Source organism: Microcaecilia unicolor, chromosome 6 (genome assembly GCF_901765095.1).
Source record: "Microcaecilia unicolor chromosome 6, aMicUni1.1, whole genome shotgun sequence".
Taxonomy (NCBI): Eukaryota; Metazoa; Chordata; class Amphibia; order Gymnophiona; family Siphonopidae; genus Microcaecilia; species Microcaecilia unicolor.
Window position 1 is genome coordinate 333,726,099 of NC_044036.1, and position 6,000 is coordinate 333,732,098.

At 48.4% G+C, this 6,000-nt stretch overlaps 1 protein-coding gene across 1 annotated transcript in view; it reads right to left on the reverse strand.

Annotated features, from left to right (window-relative positions):
• The window catches only part of ABCA5 (ATP binding cassette subfamily A member 5), a 135,692-nt gene extending 132,212 nt beyond the window's left edge, over positions 1–3,480 (reverse strand). The window contains exon 1 of the mRNA XM_030208503.1: positions 3,367–3,480. The gene's annotated coding sequence lies outside the window, so the exon portion shown is untranslated. The remainder of the gene's footprint in view (positions 1–3,366) is intronic.
• Between the last annotated feature and the right edge of the window lie 2,520 nt (positions 3,481–6,000).

Below are 6,000 nucleotides of genomic sequence, written 5' to 3' on the forward strand. Positions count from 1 at the left end.
GCTTGGCCACTGTTTGGAAAACAGGATACTGGTCTAGATAGACCATTGGTCTGACCCAGTATGACTACTCTTATGTTCTCATGTTTTTAAGTTGCTGATTGAAAATCATTGCCTTTTTGGTTAATAGAGGTCCAGAAATTGGATGGTTCAATGATCTTTATTTAGCAAAAACCACAGATATAATAAAGCTTTATCTACCTGTTCATTAGTTGACCTTTTCATGTTTTTTTTCTGGACTCCCTTTTCTCTTTTTCAAGAAATTTTTCCCCGACTCTCCCTTTCTTAACTTCTCCACAACGCCCATCTTGTCTTTTAATGACAGAAAAACCCTTTTTCGCTTTGACGATATTTTTTATTTTTCTTGTTGCTAGAAAAAATAAACACAGCACTGTACTGTAAAAAAACTTTGCACATGATCGCTATTAAATTTTGGGTTTTTGCCAGGTTCTTGGGGCCTGGATTGGCCGCTGTCTGAGACAGAGTGCTGGGCTTGATGGACCTTTGGTCTTTTCCCAGCGTGGCGGTGCTTATGTGCTTATGAGAGTTGGGAGGAAAAGGAAAGGGTGGGGATTTTCTCTGCTCTGTCCCTGCTCTTGTTGACATCATATCCTGAGGGGCCAACACAGGCCGCGAGGATGAATCACCGGGAAAGTACAATGGGGTAGATTCAGTATGCTGGGCTACCGGCGATGAAGAGGGAGACAGGGGAGTGATGCGGAGCTGTTGGCTGGATCTGTTCCCACTCAGGCCCACCCGTAGCTACACCAATGTGAACCGGTCCAGATAACTGGATATCCGGATAATGTTGCACTGTATCATGTGTAGAACTTTATTAGACAGACTGCTGGCCTGTACTAGATGGTTTAATAAGAACGTAAGAATAACCACACTGGGTAAGACCTGCTTCCAACAGTGGCCAGTCCAGGTCACAAGTACCTGGCAGAATCCTATAATGGAGCAGGATTACAACATCCCAAAAAGTAGCAAGATTCCATGCTGTAGATTCCAGTTTTCCTCATATAGCAGATTAAGGACTTTTCTTCCAGGAACTTGTCCAAACCTGTTTTAAACCCAGATAAACTAACTGCTGTTATCACATCCTCTAGTAACAAGCTCCAAAGCTTAACTATTCGTTGAGTGAAAAAAAATCATTTCTCCTAGCTTTTTTAAAAGTGTTTCCATGTAACTTCATTGAGCGTCCCCTAGTCTGTGTACTTTTTGAAAGTGTAAACAATCAATTTATGTTTATCCATTCTACTCTAGTAATTGGACCCATTCACCCAGTTTTGTGATTTATACTGTACTGTACGTTTCCTGTGAATTCTTAAGCAAAAGTTTACCTTTAACCTTTCTTCTTTTGCAATGGCTGGACATAATGTCCTGCCAGTGGAGCTGGGTGACAAGACCCTACCCCACATATTGTATAGGGTCTCAGTCTCAGCTGAAAGAGGCCACATCCAGTTGATAGGTCCATCCCTGTGCTAGGACCCCAGCCACAAAGTGCTCGTTTGATCTGGAGAAATGAGCCAACTGGTGGTTGGGAGGTGGGGATAGAGCTGGGCAGACTTATACGGTCTGTGCCGGAGGCGGGACTGGTGGTTGGGAGGCGGGGATAGAGCTGGGCAGAGTTATATCGTCTGTGCCAGAGCCGGTGATTGGGAGGCGGGGATAGTGCTGGGCAGACTTATACGGTCTGTGCCAGAGCCGGTGGTGGGAGGCAGGGCTGGTGGCTGGGAGGTGGGGATAGAGCTGGGCAGACTTATACGGTCTGTGCCGGAGGCGGGACTGGTGGTTGGGAGGCGGGGATAGAGCTGGGCAGAGTTATATGGTCTGTGCCAGTGCCGGTGATTGGGAGGCGGGGATAGTGCTGGGCAGACTTATACGGTCTGTGCCAGAGCCGGTGGTGGGAGGCAGGGCTGGTGGTTGGGAGGTGGGGATAGAGCTGGGCAGACTTATACGGTCTGTGCCGGAGGCGGGACTGGTGGTTGGGAGGCGGGGATAGAGCTGGGCAGACTTATACGGTCTGTGCCAGAGCCGGTGGTGGGAGGCAGGGCTGGTGGTTGGGAGGTGGGGATAGAGCTGGGCAGACTTATACGGTCTGTGCCGGAGGCGGGACTGGTGGTTGGGAGGCGGGGATAGTGCTGGGCAGACTTATACGGTCTGTGCCCTGAAGAGGACAGGTACAAATCAAGGTAGGGTATACACAAAAAGTAGCACATGTGAGTTTATCTTGTTGGGCAGACTGGATGGACCGTGTAGGTCTTTTTCTGCCGTCATTTACTATGTTACTATGTTAGAAGTTCTATTCCCAGAATCCCAGCTCTGCCAGTAAATGTCTGACCTTAGCCAAGCTATTTATTTTAATTTTATTTAAAATATTTCTAGCCTACAGTTTTCACAGTTCAGTACAATGGGGAAATGAAATTATGCCCCTATTCTTCAGAAGCAAAATCTGATTGCAGCTCTGTCCACCAGAGGTGACTACAAATATGTCTCTTGCAATATTTCCAAATACTCTTAGCCAGTGCACTTTTTCTAGTGAAAAAGGTGCCAGTACTCAAATGCGAGGCCACCCTTCAGGGGTGGGGGTGATCACTGAGGGACCCACCCCACAATAGCTAGGCCCCCCTGCAACCAGTCACAGAATCTAAGACAAGGCAGAATTGGTGTGTAGAGCCTGAGCTCTTTCATTAAAACTTAGAGACCATGGGTCAATTTTAGCAGCCAATGGAAAAGGTGCCGGTACTCAGTACCCCCAAGTACCCCCTCAAAAAAGCCTTGCTCTTAGCTAAACATACGAGGTCATTCAAACCACTGGAGCGTCGTTAGCACCGTAAAATCTAATGTCAGGCTGGCCAAGGATAAAAAGAAATGCTCCATTACAATTACAGGTAGTCTTCAATAATCCAAATAGCTCAAGAGGGTCTGGATGAAATGATTCATGATTTCTCATTAAATTACTTGTTGCAGCTCGAAACCAGCGCAGCTTATCACCACGAAAAGCATTTGCAAAAGAGCGCCATTCACAGCATATTACACTGGGGGAAAGTGCAAGAGGCAAAACGGATCCAGGGAAGAAAACCAAAAGCAAAGCAGAAAGTGAAAAGCTGGACGTGGCCGTGGGAGGCCGGAACAGAGATGGAGCCAGAGAAAAACCCTCGGGAAAGAGAGATGGTGAAGGTCAAAAGCTGCACAACAAGGGTCTAAGATTCCGCCCTTGACACGGACAGACGGAGCCCCAGCCACACCCAGCGCCTCCCGCTGCAGCCGCCAGGGTTCAGCCTCCGAGTCCAGGGAAGCGGAACGCGGCGGACGGAGCCCCCGACCCTGGGCTTTGCGGTTATTTCGCCCCCTCCTCCCCGTTACCTTGGGCAGTGGCGCTCCGTACACGCTCCGGGATCTCTCTCTCTCTTCGTCTTCGCTGTCCCGGGAGACGGTTACCGGGGAGACTGGAGCACCAGTAGCAGCAGCCCGCGGACACCGGGGAGACAGGGGCGGGGCCGTCCTTTGCTCCTCCCTTTGCCCCGCCCCGTCTGGGAACGTTCTTTCTTTCTGTCTCCGGTCAGCAGCAACAGCTCAGAGATCTGCCTACGTCGTCCCCGCCAGCAAAAACCCAAAGATGACCGTAAAAGACCCCCCATAGTCTGCGTACTCTACTGCAGCAAAACTCCAGACATCCATCTCCTGTCCCGCCCCAGTACAACTTCAAAAATCCCTCTATACCTCCCCCCCCCCCAAGCAGCACGACCCCCGAAATCCCTTTACATACCCCTCCCCCAAGGAGCACAGCGCAAAGACCCTGCCTCACACCGCCCCCCCCCCTCCCCGGGCTGGTTTTGCCCTGTTTGCCGCCCCTTAACCACAGCTAAACCCAGAAAACCCTCCACAACTCCCCCCTCCCAGGGCTGGTATTGCCCTGTTTGCCACCCCTTAACAGCAGCTAAACCCAGAAATCCCTCTACACCATCCCCATGCCACCCCCCAAAAAGGCACAACTCTAGAAATCCCTCTATACCCCCCCCCAAGCAGCATGAACCCCGAAGTCCCTTTACATACCCTCCCCCAAGGAGCACAATGCAAAGACCCCGCCTCATGCTGCCCACCCCCAGAGCTGGTATTGCCCTATTTGCCACCCCTTAACGGCAGCTAAACCCTTGAAATCCCTCTACACCATCCCCACGCCCCCCCCCCAAAAAAGGCACAACTCCAGAAATCCCTCTATACCTCCTCCCAAGCAGTACAACCCCTAAAATCTCAGTACTCCTCTCACAGCAAAACTCCACAATTCTGTCCCCTATCCTGCCACCCCAACAGGCCACCACAACTCTAGAGAGCCAAACCCTGCCCCCCCCCCCCCCCCAGCAGCTAATCCTCCAAGATCCTGCTACACCATCTCCCACAGCAAAACTGCAGTTTGTCCTCCGGTTATATTTTAGACATAGGAATTAATTATCAGGCTCAAAGATACTGTAAGCGTATTCCCTGATCTTACCACAGCTTAAAAGGGTTTACCGCGGGACACAGGCATACCGTGGATATGATTCCAATCTGCACCCACAAACTGCATGCTCAAAATATTTTTCTTTTTTTCTGTAGAAGGATGTGTCTGGCCTGAGAGGGTGCGTTTCTGCGCTAATCAGTTAGTGCATTTACATTACTGCATGCTGATTGGCACAGGATTAGACCTTACCGCCTACAAAATGAACGGCACTAAGTACTCATGTACTAATTTTTGTTAATGGCCCGCATGCTAATGGCAACAGCGCATGGCTATTAATTAGAGAAATAGAAAATTGACCATTTTCTGGCTGTGGGAAAAATGGCCTTAGCGCGGCGGAAAAAACCCACGTAAGGGCACGCTAAGGCCATCTTTTCCTGCAGCTTGGTAAAAGGACCTCTTAGAATTTATAGTCTCTAAGGAGAAATTGAAAGTTCAGACTTAGGGCCCTTATACCAGATGGCGGTAAAAAGGTGGCTTGTGGTGATGTCAGCACATGAGATTGCCACGTGCTTAAGCCACCTTTTACCGCTGCCGGTAAAAGTGGCTTTTTTCAACAGGAGGCAGTAAATGGCTGTGCCGTAATTAAAGATCGCCACGTAGCCATTTAATGCTGGAGCCCTTACTGCTTCCATGTTTAGGAGGCGGTGAAGACTTTGGTGGTAATCGGGCAGCATGTGACACTGCCCGATTACCATGGGGCACACCCTGGCACTAAAAATGCTAGTGTATTTTCTAGCACCAGAAATGGCATGCAGGAAAGCCTGAACTACGGTTGGGCTTCTGGTAAAGCCGAATCACCGAACGCCAAGCTGGCACAAACCCTAATCGCTCGTTGATAAAAAGGGCCCCTTAATTAGCACTTCCTAGGATTGGATACTGAGGTGGGCTGCAGTTTTTGTCATGTGTGTTTTAATTTAAATTCAATATTTCCTTTTTTGGAAATGTTTCCCCTTATTTTCTTTATTTGTTGTGGGCAAACGTTTCTAATGTTAGGAAGTGTGATTTTGATTTTCCTTGGAGTTTATTTCTTATGCAATGGCCTGTGATTGTAATATTAAAAAGTTGTAAGTAAAAAAAAAAAGTGTAATTTGCTTGCATCCGAGCATATAGTTTACAAAAGACTCTGCATTTTTGTAAAATGCTTGGTGAATTCAGAACATTAAGACCTGGACATTCCAGCTCCTACCTAGACACCCTCTGCAAAAAGGGACTTTACAGGTCCTGATTTGTATTAAAAAGTCTCTCTGATATTTTAATAAAATAGATCCTGCAGAAAGCTGAAACTTTTGAGGTCTCTCAGGTTCTGGGAGGTCTCCAAAGCTCACCTATTAAGGGCAGGATCATTCCTTTGGTGGACCCTAGGCACTTAAGGGGACCTTTTATCAACAGGCAGTAAGGCTACCACCGAGGTAGTGTGCAATGAATCGGCCACACCTCGAATATTGTGTGAAATTCTGGTCGCCGCATCTGAAAAAAGATTCTAGTGGAATTAGAAAAGA